The 17,859-nt window shown below is 43.3% G+C and overlaps 1 protein-coding gene across 3 annotated transcripts in view; it reads right to left on the bottom strand.

The window, feature by feature from the left end:
• The window catches only part of LOC138487891 (NXPE family member 1-like), a 391,648-nt gene that overhangs the window by 11,966 nt on the left and 361,823 nt on the right, over positions 1-17,859 (bottom strand). The gene's annotated exons all lie outside the window — the stretch shown is intronic.

Raw genomic sequence — 17,859 nt, 5'->3', positions numbered from 1 at the left:
TATTCTGAACGATGTACCACTTATATCACGCCCCTCCCTTTGAACCCCCCCCCCCCGGTCAAACTGAACCAGGAATCAGGCTGGTTTGCAAAGTTAAAATATTTATTTATATATTTCACAATATAATCACACTATTTTTAATGGGTATACAATAATCACCAATGGGGTGATGTCACACTAAGCAATCTCTTTAATCACAAGGAGTAATGATGAGCAAAACAATGCAGCACAGAAATAATACTTTTGGGTGTATATTCAAATCAAATAGCAGTGTGGTTACTATTTCCCCCTGCACAACCCTCAACCCCCCAATATGCAATATAAAGAGATAGGAGGAGAGAGAACAGGTTAAAGTAATGCAGAATTTCAAGCAAATGTATCAATACCAATCCCCCCCCACAGCAAACACAAGAGAGAAACAGAACTGATTGGCAAACTGTCAAAATAGTTTTAAAGTTGGCTTTCAATGGAATGGGAAAAAACACTAAAAATGGGCTAAATCTCTGAAATGTTTTTAATTCTAATGGCAGCCGCTTATATGGTTGCAAACAAACACTAGCAATGATTTGAGATTAATAAGCAATGTGAAAACGTAATTTTGAGGTCGGTTGCAATGAAAAGCTATTTTACACGTTATAGATTTAACCAAATTGAACATTCACGGCAAACTTTTCCGCGCGCGGTAATCGCGATCGCGGGAGAACTATAAGGATTTGAGATGCTGTTTTGGGTTCTCTGGAAAGATTTTTTTTCTGTTTTGTTTCGAGCATAAAAATTGAAGAAGTTATGGACGTTTTAGTGGAGGTTGTTTTTTTTTCAGATAGGCGTAACAATGAGAAACAGGGATGCGCTTTTTAAAAGACAAACAGGGTTTCTTTACACTAGGGATGGACTATGAAGAAGCAATTGCTACACGACAGCAGAGCCACTTGATCAAGGCAACTGCCAGCCGAGGCGCTTGCCTTCTTCAGATGCAATATATCAGCGCAAAGATAATTTTAACCATATTAGTACAGAAAGGAATATAGAATAAGATGGAAATTTCAGGCAATTCAAAAAGATTTCTAACAATGCAGGTTTCTAAAGATAAGATAGGATGGTTTTAGATAGGGATTACTATGGACAGCATATATGAGAGTGACACAGTCCTATCTATGTATACTCACTATATAGGTTTGAACAGAACCGTCAGGGATTCAGGTCAGGGATTCTAGGATTCTGCTGGGCACACCGGACTGGACAGCAAGGTGCTCTGGTCTGCAATCAACAAGGCGCTCTGGTCACCGCATGGTAGGACTGGACTGGATCTGCAATGGCTCTCTGGTCACAGCACGGCACAAGACTGGGTTTAATCTGCCCTTCTGGTTCTGAAGATAATTATTTAGCAGGCAAGCAGTACAGCACAGCCTGGCTGCTTCTTTTGTTTCCCCTTTAAGTTTGTGGGATGGGTTCTGGGAGTTAAGGCCCAGCTGAAAGTGGTTCAGCTATGCTATGAGCCTTTCTGCTTGCAAAGTTTCTGGAGTCTGGAATATGGATAGTTCTCCTTCAGGGTGCTTTGCCAAGATCGGGATGGTGGGTGGATCTGTGTGTGTTTCTAAGTCCTCAGCTGTCTCTATTTATGCATTTGATAAAGGGGTGTGTATGCTGAATTATCCTAAGCGCACCTCCTAGGTAGGCTATTGGCTAGAGTCTGCTCTCTCCCTTGATTGGAGGAGAAAACAGGGTGTCACCATGATGATGTGGGTTTGTGATTCAGGGAATCCTGCCCTTGACTTTTGAACATGAAATCTACTTTTAGTATAATACATATTTACGATTTTGCAGACTTCATAACAATAGCATATCTAGATCACAATTTTTGTGGAGCAGATGCTCTTCCAAGCCTCGTCGCGGTAGGATCTTGGGTCTGGTTTTGACAGAATTTTGCACTTTTTGTCCGGGTCCAAAAATGGGTACACATGTGCGCATTGTATATGGGCATAAGCGTGTGAAGTTTCATGCTTCTGACATAAATACATTTGCTATAAAACCACAATTTCTACAGTTACGTCCCAGAACATAGCACAGAGTTCTGGCTCCTCTTAAAATGTGCAGCAAAAATGTAGGTTCAGAAGTCTGGGGTTTACATATTTCTTACAATTGACCACAGTCAATTATCAGTCTTTTTAGAAATATACTTTCTGTCTATTGTGAATCAACAAAAGTTGTCTGTCCCCGTCTCCTTTTCCTACTGGCAGGTCTGAAGCAATCCGCCCCCTTCCTTCTGGGAGAGGCCATTTTTGACACTTCACAATCTGCATATCCTTTCAGATAGAGACAGTCCATTGTCCCCTTCCCAGAGCAGCCCCTGTGCTCCTCCCCTCATAATCAACACATGAATGTGATTTCCTGGTCTTAGAGAGCAGAAGGGAAATGCCTTGCCCTGTGGGGGAAGTTGTTTGTAGTTTTGTGAGCCTGGCTTACGTTAAATGTCATTTTGTACATTTTTCTTTGTTTAAATAAAAACTTTCAGGTTTCAAACAAGCAGCTAGAAAACCATGGAAATTAAATAGTTACAACCTAGGTTCTTCTTAATAGCAGGTCACTTAGTTTCCAGACATTTGATTTCAATTGCACAAGTTTAAACTTCTGATGCAACTACTGACAGCTGGTACTGCTGGTACTGCGCCCATATTTGACAGATTTCACAGGCAGGCACACTGGCTGTGGATGTTTTAGTGACCAATTCAGCTTTCCAGGATATTGCAATTTCACAATGATTTCTTGTATTCAATAACATGGGACACCCAACAAGAAGATTGGATGTCTGTGGGTTTTTTGGACCAGCATTCTGAATTTTTCAGCAACCAAGAAAAGATTTAAAAGGCAAGATTTCGGATTTCTTTCAGCAAGCACTGCTTTTCATCTGTGCTCCATTTTCACTAGTTGGGCAGCCCATTGACATGTTTCAGAAGGGAGGTCTCCATTCCACCACTGACAACATGCATGGCAGATTTGGCAGCCATATTTTTGTGCTTTGTAGAGGGCAATTTCCATAGGTTTTGGCGTGCATAGAAGTTTTGCGGCCATTTTGATGATCCTGGCACTATCAGGACACAGTGATGCCGCAGGGCAGAGTGTAAGAGTGTTAAGACATCCCATAACCCTCGTGCCGTTCGGGATAAGTTTCCCTTACTAACCTTCCCTCCTTTTTTGTTGGGTCTATATTACTTCTGAGACCTGTTGTCAGAGCCTCTAGTTATCAGCTTGCACAGGTTAGTGTCGTTGTCGTAATTGCTGAACTATTAGTGAGAATTAATGCTGGGATACGTATTCATTACTCCTTAATTTATCCTAGGCTGACTTCCGCTGGTTTTCCCACAGCCTTTCCAGTGATTCCTCCCTCTGCCTGTTTTATTAGTCAGAGAGTGGTATCATTTGGAAGGTCTATTTTGACTTCACTACCCTCAAAGCAGTTTTCCTCAAGGATCCGGAAGAACCCTATCAATTGTATCCTTTATGGTTATACCTGTATCCTTTACTGGGCAGTATACGATAAGTGGTTGATTTATGACACTACCACAATCATGGGTAATCGACAAAACAAGATAAATCAACCACTAGATCCTTATAGTTTCTATTGATCTATTTCACTCCTTAATCCTGAAATAAGGGTATTCACCAAAGCCCTGGTGAACCATCTTCTCAGTACTGAGTTGGTCAATTGCACCATTGCTGTTTCATGCCCAGCAGACATACATGAATGGACCCCAGAAGGCAATCTGGCACCCTTGCATCATTCATGACATTCGCACATAGAACTATGGTATTGCTCTCATTAGATTCAGATAAAGCACTCCAATCTGTCGAATGGCCTTTTCTGTGGGTTCTATTGCATTATATGGTTTTGTCCCGGTTCTCTTGTGTTAGGTATAATATAAGTGAAACCAGAAACTAGAATTAAAGATTACAGTCATATTTCCATGGAATTCTCCCTAAGTAGAGTAACAAGGCAAATGGTTCCCTCTTTCCCCTCCACTTTTTTAATTGGTCTTGGAACCACTTGTGGGGTGGATCTGTTGGCATACCATTCTTTCAGGTTTTGATAGGACTAATGGCACAGAAGATCGTGTTGCTATATGTGGACAGCATCTAATTGTATCTCAGTAATCCAGTAATATTTTTCCTACAAAGGGTGGAAATTATAAAGGGGTTTCATAATCCTAGTGTATATCACATTCATTGCGAGGAATCAATATTCTATGCTGTCAAAGGTGAGATATAACAGGTCCCAGTATGTATCCTGCTGAAAGTGGAAAACAATACCTTTCAATATTTTGAAATTCAGTTGTCTAGAAATCGGAAATACTTTTTCTGGATGAATTGGAACCCCCTACGAAGGGTTTTTTGAGGGATGTTAAATGTTCCTCTCTATTATCATTGACACCAATGGGCAGGGTAGCAATATTCAAGATGTTGGCTTTCCCATGATTCTTGTCTGTTCTACATTCTGCACCATTAATGATCCCAGAAAAAGGGTTTAATTAACTGGAAGGAGAGTAACTATATTATTGTAGGTTGCAAGCATTACTAGGATGACTCTAGAAACATTAACTAGATACAACTGGGAAGATGGCTTGGAGTTACAAGACCGTCAAAGGTTTACTACGTGTCAGCCATGGCGGTGGCCAATGACTGGATCCACATAGATAAGAATAATCATGCATTCAGGTTGGATTGGCATGAAATGGAACAAAAAATGCCAGTCCAGGTGCTCTATGGCAAGATGGGGTATGTGCAGTTCCCTGTTGGAAATATTGGTATTACAGCCACATGGTTAGATTACTGGGAAATGCAATGGAAGGAGAAGTACTTCTTGGGAGACCCATTTCCAAAACATCATTTTTAGCAATTCAAGAGACATTCCATTTGGGAATAAGGGGACTCTATCAATACCTGAAACTAAGGCACACCTGACTCTCACAACTAAAACGGGAACTACATTTACCCGACTCTTCCCCCTTGGAAGTTTGCAAGATGGAAACTAAGACTGGCAGCAAACGTATCTCTACAATGTACACAATCTTTACTGGGAACACAATGGTACCTCTCTGAAACTGTGGGACAGGTACGACATGCACATAGGGAAACTGGATGATGGGGAGTGGACAGAGGCCTCTGTGTACCCACCGAGTCAGAAACAAGACGAAGACTCGAAATGGTTAAATTTAAAGTACTGCAGAAGATTTACTCGAAAGTTGTTTCAAAAGATGGGACCATGAGAGATTTCCTATATGCAAAATGTAAAAAAGATGGGAGGGGACATATTTGTCATGTGTTTTGTTTGTGCCCTTTCTGCAGGATTATTGGAGAGTAATTGGTGATGAGATTATCATGTCAATGTCTTTGGATGGCGGCTGGACATAGAGGCCGGGATAGCAGTCCTAGATGTTTGTAGGGCGACTTGGCACCTATGAGCAATAGTAAAAGCATTTATTCCAATAGCGCTGGTGACATCTAAAAGTGGTATTGCCAGGAAATAGGGAGCTGCAGATTTACCCTGGTTGAACACTCAAAATTCAGCTCAGATAGGTATAAGGAATTTGAGAAGCTAAACTGCAAGGCAATGCTGTGACCAGTAAAGCATAACACAATTTTGGGGTAATGGCAATATGCAATCTAATGATCAAACCGAAGGGACCAAGTGAATTGTGGAATGGGATTGCCTTGCCCAGGGTTGCTATAGATGTAATGATGCAGAAAGCATTAGTGTCAAGTTTGCTAATGGGATGAGGGTTGAGGTTGAAGAGAGCTTGGAATGTTAGTTCATTCCAAAAGTAAAAAAAAAAAAAAATCAGTCAAGTTATTTATAAAAGAAATAAAAGGGCAGCTCAACAATGTATGGACCAATAAGGATGACAAAGTGTTGTTGTGAACTAAACAAATATGTTACGAGCAAAGCAATAAAGTGGGGAGACACCGTGCAAACATAATCAAATCAAAGCAGAATAAGGCCTTCATCCAGATGATTATCAGCAATCGGAGAGTGGATAGGTTGATGAGAGGCATACAAGGGAGGCATTCTGTACCTTTCGTCAAACATCACATCCAACTGAGTCCATGAATATGTGTGCCCAGAGTGCATAGTTCGAGTATTGTTCATTACCCAAGCAGAAAATGTGGCTGGATCCTCCTACTTGAAATCTAGGAATTGGTGGTTCAATTTAGGAACTTGCATCTTTTTAAAATTATAGACCCCCATCCATTACCAGCACCCTTTTAAAAGCTGTAGCCCCAATATTAGCCTGCTTAAAACATATGGAGGTTTCCTGGCACAGCTGATTCTGGGAGCTCAAATAGAAATAATCTTTAAATCGGGCAATGAACCCCAAAAGAGTGGCTCTAAAAACCTATCTGACTTATACATCTGGAAATAAATGTTTCTGTGTATCATTTCTAATCGACTGGAGCAGCTTATGCCCCTCCTCATAGATCAAGATCAATCTGGCTTTTACATAGAGAAGAACTTTTGATATTATTATCTAAATACTCCTTCTGGTTCATAAGCATGCAGAATATCAGATCTTTATTGCTTACATTTGATGCTAAAAGAGTCTTCTATTGGGTCGAATGAACATACTCAGAGACTGCTATAGGTAAATCCGGGATACATCCAGAAATAATGGACATGATGCTGGGACACTATAAAGGACCTGTTGTGGTGGTGGGACTTAGCAAAGCCTTCACCGGGACCTTCTAATTGAAGAGAGCGACACAATAGGAGTATCCCCTCTACGCTCTTTTATCCTCTTTAGCAATGGAGCCAGATTTGCTGAAAGAATATGGAACATTACAGGGATAAAAGGCATTCTCTGCGTTTTCTCAGAGAAAATCAAACAATTGCGGCAGACTCCCACTTTAAAGTGAATGCTGAAAAATCAGACACCCTAAACATGTTTGTACTGAATAACCAGAGAAGGGACTTAGAAGACGAGATTGCTTTTCGCAGGGCACATAATAAAATTAAATACTTAGGGATAAATATCAGACCAAAAGTCTTATAATATCATATGCAAAGTACCGCCACCTTATTTTATAAACCCATATTGGACATGGCCATGGGCAAGGACTCTACCTCTCTTGGTCAGGTAGAATTTTGATTGTGAAAATGAATGCTTTATTGCAGACACTTACGTATTTTTAGCTGTTCCAATAGTGAAAGCTAACAAAACATTTAAAAATGCCCAGGCTGAAATAATGTAATACTTTACAGGGGATAAAAAGGCAGAATTGAAAAGTGAACCCTGCAGGCACCAAGGCTGCAGTACAGTCTTCTTTGACCAGATTTTTTAATATTACCTGGATTCCAAAGAAAGTTTGATCGCTTAATGGACACAAGTATGATCGGAAAAGAATTGGCTTCACATGGAGTAATATATTGCAAGAATGACTCAACCATGGCTGAAGAAAGGCCAGCGCCCCTCAAATCTTCATACTTGCCAAATAATTAAAGCCACTAGTAAATCCTGGGAGGTGCTGGTCAGGGACCTGGGTCACTTATTCCCTTCTCTTTTTACAACGATTCAGGATAGCAATGAGATCATTCTCTACCTGTGGCGTCCCCCAGGGGTCTAACCTCTCTCCCTGGCTGTTCAACCAATACCTGGCACTCCTTGCCCACCGCATTGCCACTCTGCCCCAACTTTCAGTGCTATGCAGATGACACACAGCTTATTTTCAGGCTACCCTCGACCTCCTCCTCTCCTTCCCTCATCTCTGACTGTCTTGTCTGCTATCCAGGAATGGTGTGCCACCAACGACCTCTGCCTTAATGCAAGTAAGACCGAGATTCTCCTCATTGGCACACCTGCTCGCTCCTTCCCTGTAGCTCTCTGGCCGGCCTCTGTTGGCCCTCTTCCAGCTCCCTCCTGCGAGGCTAAAAACCTCAGGGTCATCTTCGACTCCACACTCTCCTACTCTCCCCACATCTCTGACCTCTCTAAGACATCACACTACCAGCTGCACCTCCTCAGAGGGATTCTTCCTTTCCTCTCCTTCCCCTAGAAGCTCACTGTCTCCAGAGCTCTGGTTCTCTCTAGGCTGGACTATTGCAACAGCCTCTTTCTAAATCTGCCTGCTTCTTCTATCCGCCCTCTGCAACTTATCCAAAACAGGACTGCAAGACTTGTCCTTGGCCTCAAGCCCAGGGATCGTATCTCTCCAGGACTGAAATCTCTGCAATGGCTCCCAGTGGCTGCGAGGATAAAGTTCAAAACCCTCTGCATCGTCCGCAAGGCCTTCTGGGGCCTGGGTCCTCAATACCTTCAACTCTGCCTTCCAAATATCTTCCTTCTCGAGCTCTCGGCTCATCCGCCTCCACCTCCCTCAGGGTCAGTCGCTTCTCCAAGCAACGTGTGGGTGGTAGATCTATTTCTTCAGCCGGTGCCTCCCTCTGCAACAGCCTTCCTGCATCCCTTAAACTTGAGAACATTCTCTGGTTCCAGAAGCACCTCAAAACCTTTCTCTTTGCTTTGGCTTTCTCTCCTCCTCTCCTCTGTTGAACTCCTGACTGAAACCTGAACCACACTGACTACCTGGATACCCCCTTAGGTCGGGCCCAGGTCCCTTCCCTGCCAGCGTCTCACACCTGCACTGCCCACCGGGCAATCCCCACACTTGGGGACTGTTCTGTATCCCTACAGTCCCCTACCAGCCCCGACACTTGATGTCCGCACTTACTCATGCACTTTCCAAGTGCTGGCCATTACTTACTCATTGTTATCTTGTACTGCACTGTCCCTGCCCCCTTCCCACGCACTTGCACAATCTGATTGGCACTTGGCCTAGCAGGATCGTTGTCTGTCTTCCCTCCGTTTCCTCTCCCTGCCTCGCAGCGCATTGAACCACTGTGCATAGGCGCTTTATAAATGCCATATCACATCATACCAAAACTACAACTTCGGTCAGAAGGTTTGCTGAGGGGACAGGGGAAGAGAGAGAGAGAGAGAGAGAGAGAATTTTCATTATTTCAATTAAGCCACTTGTTGCTACACCCCATGGTTTGTTTGTTTGTTTGTTTTATTATTTGTAATGCGCACCAGACCCAGGGGTATCAGGGCACAATCGTTACAAGAGTATGCAAAGCTTAGTTACAGAAGGTCATAAAGTGAAGTACATTACTTACAAAGATAAGCAAAGCTTAGTTACAATGGGTCATAAAGTGAAATACATTACTTACAAAATAGGATATACAAATATTTACAGATATTACAAGGCATTATACATGTATTATGCACAGATTATACACAGTTTCAGCCACAGGGATAGCAGGTCGGCATTAGTAGTTCCATTTGAGTTACACCAGCATAGGTCATCACAGGGTGGAGGATACAGCTCCGAGTTACTGGTCAGTGGATTTTATCCATAATATAGTATTAGTTCTGAAATTCTGGTAGGATTGGTCTTCTCTCAGTGAGGGAGGCAGGGAGTTCCAGAGTGTAGCCGCTTTAACGGGGGTGCTATTACCTCCAATGGTGGATAGTTTGAATCTGGGGATGCACAGACACTCCCAGTTTGCTAATCTGGTTGGTTTTAGGGATGTCCGTTTGTGAAATCTCTCTGAAAGGTAGATGGGTGCAGCATTGTTGAGAGATTTGTGGGTGAGTGACAGTCTTTAGTAGGATTTTGTCATTAGTCCGGAGCCAGTTGTACTGTTGTCTACTCTCAGAGGGAGATACCTAAGCCGCTCTGAGGGCATTGTTTTGTAGGGTTTGGATTTTTCTGATGATGGATTTGTTTGAGCCTATGTATAGAACATTACAATAATCCAAACGGGACAATCAGAGCTCTGGCCAGGATAGTACAGCTACTGCTGGAGAGAAATGGCTTACCAGTTTTGATCAGTTTACCCGTGTACGCCGTGGAGGATGCTAGCGTGTTGACCTGTTTAGAAAAGGACCGGGTGGAGTCTTCGTAAAAACCTAGTGTTTTTACATCCTGAGACACCTTGATAAGGTTGCCATCAATTATGAAGGATGGAATAGTCAGGTCCTAGTTTTTTTAGGTTAGTATGGGTACCCAAGATGATGAGTACTGTTTTATCATCATTCAGGCCTAGATCGTGCATAGCCATCCATGCCTGGATGATGAGGTACACTCTATTCACCAAGGTCAAATCCTTGTCGTAATCCCCTGAAAGTGGGAGGAGGATCTGAGTATCATCTGCATAGTTAGTGTAGGTGATACCAAGATGGTCCAGATCATCGAAAAGGGGCTTGGTAAAGATATTGTACAGTGTGGGCGAGACGCAGGACACCTGTCGCACGCCGCATGGTATGGGGTCTGCCGCTGATGAAGGCGAGAAGACTCATTGTTCTGCCGCTAAGGAAGGATCTAATCCAGGTTATGGTATTTTTGGAGAAGAGTGCTGCTGTGTCGAGATGGCTACATAAGACTGTATGATCCACCAAAGCGAAGGCAGCTGACAGGTCAAGGAGAAGCAAAGCTGATTTCCCACTGTCTCTAAGCTCATCGACTTGGGTCTTGAGATCGATGAGGGCGGTCTCCGTTCCATGTTGTGGACGGAAACCTGACTGTCTGGCTCCTAGCAAGTGATGTGATTCACAGTATTTTTGGATTTGCGCATAAGCCACTTTGGGCCTCATTACACGGTAGGCGGTAACCATGGCGCTATTAGCGGCATGGTTTCCGCCGGTATTTTACTGTGTCTGCCTTGGTGGATGGCGGAATTACCGCCCTACTCCAAGGTGAGCGGGGGCGGTAATTCCCCATTCACCAAGGCACTTCCGCATTCCCATTTTTGCCCCCATAGGGCATAATGGAAATGGGGAAGGCGCTAATTACGGTACCGCAAATTGCGGTACCGTAATTAGCACCAAGGTCCCTTTGCGGCACCCTACTTTAACGGCTCGTAAAACCAGCCGTTAAGGTCGGGTCCCGCAAAGGGAACTCGTAGTAAGGCGGTAAGTGTTTACCGGTACCAGTGCCCTTACCGGTACCGGTAAACCCTTACCGCCTACCGTGTAAAGAGGCCCATTGTCTAGAATTTTTTGAAGAAATGGGACTGTTGTGATTGGCCTATAGTTGGTGAGTGTCAAGGGATCCAGAGTGGGTTTCTTTAATAGTGGGAGTACCCAGGAATCTTTGAGGTTGGTGCCGGTGGTAAAGGAGGCATTGATAAGCTTGGCGATGAAGAGTGATAAGTCTCGAGCCGCATCGTTGATGAGCTGAGCAGGGCAGAGATCACCCTGGCAATTGGATGGTTTAAGACACAAAATAATTCTTTTCACCTCGATGATATATACTTTAGAGAAGTTGAATCGGGTGGGTTGGCTTTCTGTGGTGTAAGCAGCTGTTTTAGGTGGGGGTGGGGCATTTAAAGATGCTTTTTTTAGGGATATTTTGTTTGTAAGGTAGATACTTTGTTGGCAAGTGCGTGTTGGATATCTGAGCACCATTTTTTATCTTTGGTGCATGTGTCTGGTATTGCAATGGGAGTCTCTAGTCCTATAAGAATAGTAAATAATTATTTCATGTTGGAGTTAGCTTGGGAGATACAGGTCTCATAGGATTCCTGTTTAGCAAGGCAGATTTCTTTTTTATAGAGGGATGAAAGTTTGGTAAGTTTTAGTTTGTTGGCTTCTGATGGTAGTAGTTTCCATGCGGCCCCGCAATTTCTTTTTTTGTTGCCTTAGGTTTTTTTAGGAATGGTGTGAACCATTTGTTTAAATGGTTTTTAGGTTTAATTGGTCTCAGTTTAAGGGGGGCATTCTAATCGAGGGAGGAGGCCATAATTTTGTTATACTCATTTGTCAAGCTTTCAGGGTCAGTACTGTCAGGAAGTGAGTTGAGGGGGGTGGAGAATAGCAGGGATAAGCCTATCCACTGTAATACTCTTTTTATTCCTAGTTAGTGTGGGTGGAGCCATGGGGGCGGGTATGGAAGGGGGTCTGTTGGTACAGGGCGTAAATAAGAGTAGGTAGTGGTCAGTCCAGGCAAGTGGTGAGATGGAGCGGATATTGGCATAGCAGTTGTAATCCGCCACCCAATCTAGTATTCTACCTTTGTTGTGGGTAGGGGTTTTACTTCTTTGGATGAGGCCAAGTTTTGTTAAGATGTTTGCCGTTGCCCGGGCGGGATGATCTGTGGGGTCATTGAGCCCCAAGTTGAGGTCGCCTTGTAGTAGTACTTGCGTTGAGCTTTTGAGGTTATTAGAAAGTACAGTGTGGATGTCTTCCTCAAATGTCCCAATTGGACCCGACAGGCGGTAGATCAGGTGGATATTAAGGGTCTGGGAATTGATAAGTGGTACTTTGACTGATAGAGCTTCACACAATTGTATGTCATTAGGGGGGGCAATCTCAGAGAGGCTACATTTACAGATAATGGCAATACCTCTGCCTCTGGACCCTTGTCTATCTTGTCTTAGGATGGTATGACCATCGGGAACTGCTAGCATGAACATAGGGCCTGCTGCAGCGTGCAACCATGTCTCGGTGATGGCAAGGAAGTCTATGTTGTCATTCAGAATCAAATCAGCAATCTCTGTGGCATGTGCTACTAGAGACCTAGAATTTATTAGGCGGGCTCATTGGAGTTGTGGTTGGTAGGTAGGCAGTAGAACGGTGCTTTACGTTTGAGGTACTGGATTGAGCAGTTTTTAGTATTGGCCGGACAATAGTTTGCTATCTTGATACTCGTGGGAATTGGGCAAGGCAGGGTCTTCGGGGTCTTCTTCCCTATAGGGGTGGGCAGCGAGCTGATAGGGGGCTCATATATTTTGGCTAGTCTAGCTCTAAGACAAGTATTCCTAGCCTCAGTTGTGCAAGGATTACTCTGGATGAGGCATTAGAGGACATTCATAGCTGTGGTCAGTTTAGATGTGATATTATTAGACTGTGTATGGTATGTCGTACTTTATGGGTCCCCAGGGGCCAGTGTAGAGGTCTAACAGAGCACAGTATAGAGCTCACTGTGATTAGTGTAATACGAGCGACGTGGTTGGTAGCTGTAGTGGGCATGCTAAGGCTTAGTGAGAGTGTCAGATTTCAAAGTACACTGAACCGTGATGAATAGTGGTAGCCTAACGAATATACGAATTAGGTAAATCTATGATTAGCACAGCTGCGTGCAGAGGCTAGATAGGGGAATGCATGGGCAGTGTAATGTGGACAGAGTAGGGTAGCCAAGTGTTGCAATAAACAGATATATTCAGGTGGCCATATTCATAATAATCATGAATTAATAAGCATGAAATACCAGACAGTCGTGCGAAACAAAGGCAGTTATTCTACAGTGCAGATTAAACGTAGTAGTTTCGGATGAGTAAGCTGTTACATGTACTTCATAGTGAGTACGGTTATGGGCTGACCGCTTAAGGTTATGGAGGCAAGTGGCAATTGCAGCAGTACAAACTAGACTCGTAACTAATTCGTAAGAACTAGTATTATTTGTGCTTTTAGCATTTAGAGGAACACTTGACCAAAGGCAGCATGCAGTCACAATGGTGTGTTTAAAGGACACTTGTAAGTGAATGCGCACAGTTTTGTAGTGTCTGTGGATCTCAATAGGGTGGATTGTCACATGTAGTGTGAGAGACAGGGACAAGGGTGCTTGACAAGCAACGGTGCACGGCTCACACTATTATTTGAGGTACAATATTATTTCAGCACAAGCCGATGTTTATACAGGCACAAAGCATTTTCAAGAGCAGTAATAATAATATCTTACAAAGTGATACTTCTGTAGTTGAAATGTAGGAAAGCAGTGAACAGTGCAGTTGGACAATGCAGGCATGTGCCGATGCGCGGCAGAGGTTACAAATAATGCAGATGGGCAGTGCAGGCATATGCCGGGAGGCTCACCCGACTAGAGGGTCAGGCAAGTCACTAGGCAAGCCAGACATATTGAGGTGGTTATGGAGTGCACGAGTGTGAGTTATAGAGAACGAGAGGATGCGGCCAACACAATCAAAAATCGAGAGCATCAGCGCAGGGTGGATATGTAGTACGAAGGCTATATCGTTAGTCCATACAATTACCATTCAAAGAGGTCCGGTCATGAAATGATAATACAGGTTAAGCCAGGGTACATGCGCAAATACTAATGGCAGCATTAAAAGAAGAGTAGTATTTGTGCGCAGGACGTACCTGGGCAGATCACAGAAATGCAGATGGAAGTGGGTGCATACAGGTCACAATACATTGACTTCGAGTGATCGGCTGAAACTGGCAGGTGCTGAACTCGCATTGGGGTAAAACAGTAGCGGTTAGGATGAGGACAGAACTACCGAGAGAATAACAGTAAATGGTGCGCATACTAAACCGGGCAGAATAGGGTGCTCTCTAAATATTCAAGACTGTTAGGTTAAAAGAGAAAGTTAAAAGAGAAGGCTCTGGCAACCTTTACGCTGTTGGAAAAATGTCTTGAGCAAACTCCACAAATGTAGTTTGCTAAATTATATAGACGAATATGTATCTTTTCTATCTCACTGGACGTTTCACCACATTTTACCATGTACTTCCTAAAGGGGGCTATTTCCTCATAACCCGCATTCTACTGCCCCTTCTAGCACCCTAATAATCCCTTTGCCCTGCACACCAACAGCCCCCTGTTTTACCATTCCTTTCACTCTTCCCCTCCCAACATTTCTTGTGATAAATTGCAGCACAATTTCAACACTAAAATACAATGAAATGGCAGCCGCTGGATGATAGTGTTGGTGGAACATCTCATAGTTTGGACATATAAAATGAAATGGTGACTCGAACAAATATAACGGATAAAGTGTGGGAAGAAAATACAGAAATGAATGGTCAGGTTTTCTATTTGTAATTTTCATGCCAAAATCGAATCAAGAAAATTGAAAATAGTAATGTCTGTCAAATAAATTAAATTAAATATAAGGAAGGCGTGAATTGAGAATAAGTTAAGAGTTACTTTTGGTTGCTTTTTTTTGCGAATCCATGTTAAGTCACATTTACTAAAGTAACATCTTTGTTAAATCAGCTCCATACAATCTGTACAAAGAAATGACTAGTAGTAACTGAAACTCTCTCTTTACTTACTCTTCGTGAGACAAATCAATTCTTAAAGATGGTACCAGGAGTAATTCTGAGTTAGTTCCTGACATTTTCCTGGAAAGAGAAGAGTAAGCCCAGTGTGAGTCAGGGGAACTATCAGTCTTTCTTTCTTTTCTTCCGCTCCCCCCCCTCTCTCTATCATTCTCTCAAAGAGTAACTCAGATTTACTCCTAGTAACATCTTTGTAAATTGGCCCCCACACGAGGATGTGTAAAGTAATGTAACTTTTGACTTACTTCTGGAAAAGTAGTGTCTTACTGATTTGGATGGGACCTACAAGACTGATGCGGATCACCTGAATCTCATTTACCAAACCATCAAGCATTGGAATCTGTGCCGCTGGCTGTGCATTAACAGCAATAAAACAGAGTTATTCATATTTGGGTCCTCACAATCGAGGATAAAAACTCTCCCCTAGCTTCTCTAACCTCTATATCGAGAACTGCTCTATCCCCATTCTCGATAAAGTGAAAACATTGGGTGTTTTCCTCGAAGCCTTTTTGGGCATCTAATCACATCTGAATTACATTTTTAAAAACTTGTATTATCATCTTAAGCCTTCAGACAAATAAAACCGTTCCTCTCGGAACAACATTATATTTCTCTTGCCCATGCTAACAAGAGTTGCATTCATGATCCAAAAGTCATCCAAAATGAAGCCATCCGTACTGCAAAAAACCTGCTCCGCAAAACTCATATCAGGGATAAGAAAAGAGCTGCACTGGCTTCCTGTTGCAGCTCAAGTGCAGTTCAAAATACTTACTTGAACCCATACATGCGTTCATGGTAACGATCCTGCTTACCTCAAGGATAGGTTGAACAAACATGAGCCAACAAGAGTTCTGAGGTCTGCTGGTGCCTGGTTGCTCTCACGCCCAAAATAAGATGGGCTCACGGCAATGGTAGATCCTTTTCCTCCTTGGCTCCTAGGTCTTGGAACGTTTTACCTCTGGCAGGAAAGTAACTGGCTCTCCTTTTTGAGGCCATTCAAAACCTTCCTGTTCGAAGAAGTCTCTTACCCTCAGATGTGCTACTTCTGGATGCCCCTTGCTTATGTTGTGTCTTGTGCCTTGGTGTGCGCCCTGATGTCTGTGGGCTTTTGGCGCATTAGAAATAAATAAATAAGTAGCTTCAAAATAACAAAATGGCTTATGACTGATTCACCAAAGGACTTTTGTCTTTTCTATTGGCATGGTCCACATGAGATGAGCATGGACTGTTAGGCTTCAAAGATACTGGTTTATTATATATTGTTACATAAAATAGCAAATTAAGGAAAATGTAAATCAACAACAGGATATCTTCACCTCGAAGTTCAAATAATAAAGTCTCTGTGTTCAACAAGGCCATGGCTATCATAATCCATAATCTGGGTATTATCCCTTCCGGGAAAATTCTTTCTCAGTAATTAATGTTCTTGGGGGTTCGAGTTTCCCTACAATTCTTCAACTGTTTGGTCTGTTATTCAGGTTCCCTGCTTCTTGTCTTAGATTCTTGGGAGTCCCCTTCATCATAGGCTTGGGGTCTGCAACTTCCAGGGGACTGTAGAGATGAGTGAGGTGGAAATGATCCCCAGAGTTTCCACCAAAGGTTTGGCTACTAGAGTTTCTCTGCAGGTTGGCTCAAACCACCTTCTCCATCCCTATTCCAGGTCAAAGCTCTAGTTCCCAACCCCCAGTCCTCATCTACCTGCTCAACAAGTAGCATTGGACTCTTACTTACGGGCCCTTTCCCACTCTTTCCAATAACCCTTTCTCTCTGTTTTTCTCTTTCTTGGTCCCTCATCAGAATACTTATATCTATACCTGTTCTCCATGCATATGCCACAATGGCAGGGTGTAGCCTTAGGAATTTACCTCCAGTCACCTCATGTTGTGTACTCAAAACCAACCTGGGCCTAGATGTACACCAGTATGAACCCCTTCTTCTCCACAAACCCTCTACCCGAGCCCTGCTTCTCCGGCACACCCTGCCCTATAGGACCTGAGGAGAAAGGATGAGAAAGGAGATCATATAATCCTGAAATAATATAAATAAAATGTCAGTGTCTAACCAGACAATGGGCCTCATTACAAGTATGGCACTAAGGCAACAACAGTGCCGGTATCACTAGCGGCACCGTTGCTACCGTACCGCCATAATAGGAGACCTGGTGGCCATACCAGCACCCACGAGCAGAACATGATGTTAGCACCGGTACCGTTATTAACAGTACCGCTGCTACCACCCTCCCCATTCCCATTGAACCCATGGGGCTCAAATGGGAATTGGGATGTACCGGGCCCAGCACCTGGGAAAGGGCAATTACCGGGTCCGGCTGGGCTGGAATAGCCCGGTAATTGCCCATTCACGGGTGCCGGACCCGGAAGCGAGTTTGGAGGTAAAACAGGCAAGGCTACCTCCAACCTCGTAATGAGGCCCAATGACCCTGTATGCACTAAGGGCCTCATTATAATCAGCAAAGTGGTAAAAATGGTGTAAAGTGACAGTACTTCTGCTGCTGAAACGCTGTATCATGGATTTGCAGGTAAAGTGGAGAAGTGGAAACATTTTGCTGAAGATAAATCCTCCACTTTACCAGCAAAGGTCAGTGGATTTACCACAAGTTATTACCACTTATGGTAAATCCTTTGAAAATCATTTTGTGTCCTATGGACTCTATAAATAAGGGATTTACACCAACATATCATCACTTGTAATCTCTTGGTAATGTGTATAGGACTGAGTGATGTTAACAGTGAACAATTTGGGCAGTAAATCGATGGATCGACCACCGATT

Source organism: Ambystoma mexicanum, chromosome 9 (genome assembly GCF_040938575.1).
Source record: "Ambystoma mexicanum isolate Mex_15411 chromosome 9, UKY_AmexF1_1, whole genome shotgun sequence".
NCBI lineage: Eukaryota > Metazoa > Chordata > Amphibia > Caudata > Ambystomatidae > Ambystoma > Ambystoma mexicanum.
The sequence above is the reverse complement of the archived record's forward strand: the minus strand, read 5'-3'. Positions and strand labels throughout refer to the sequence as shown.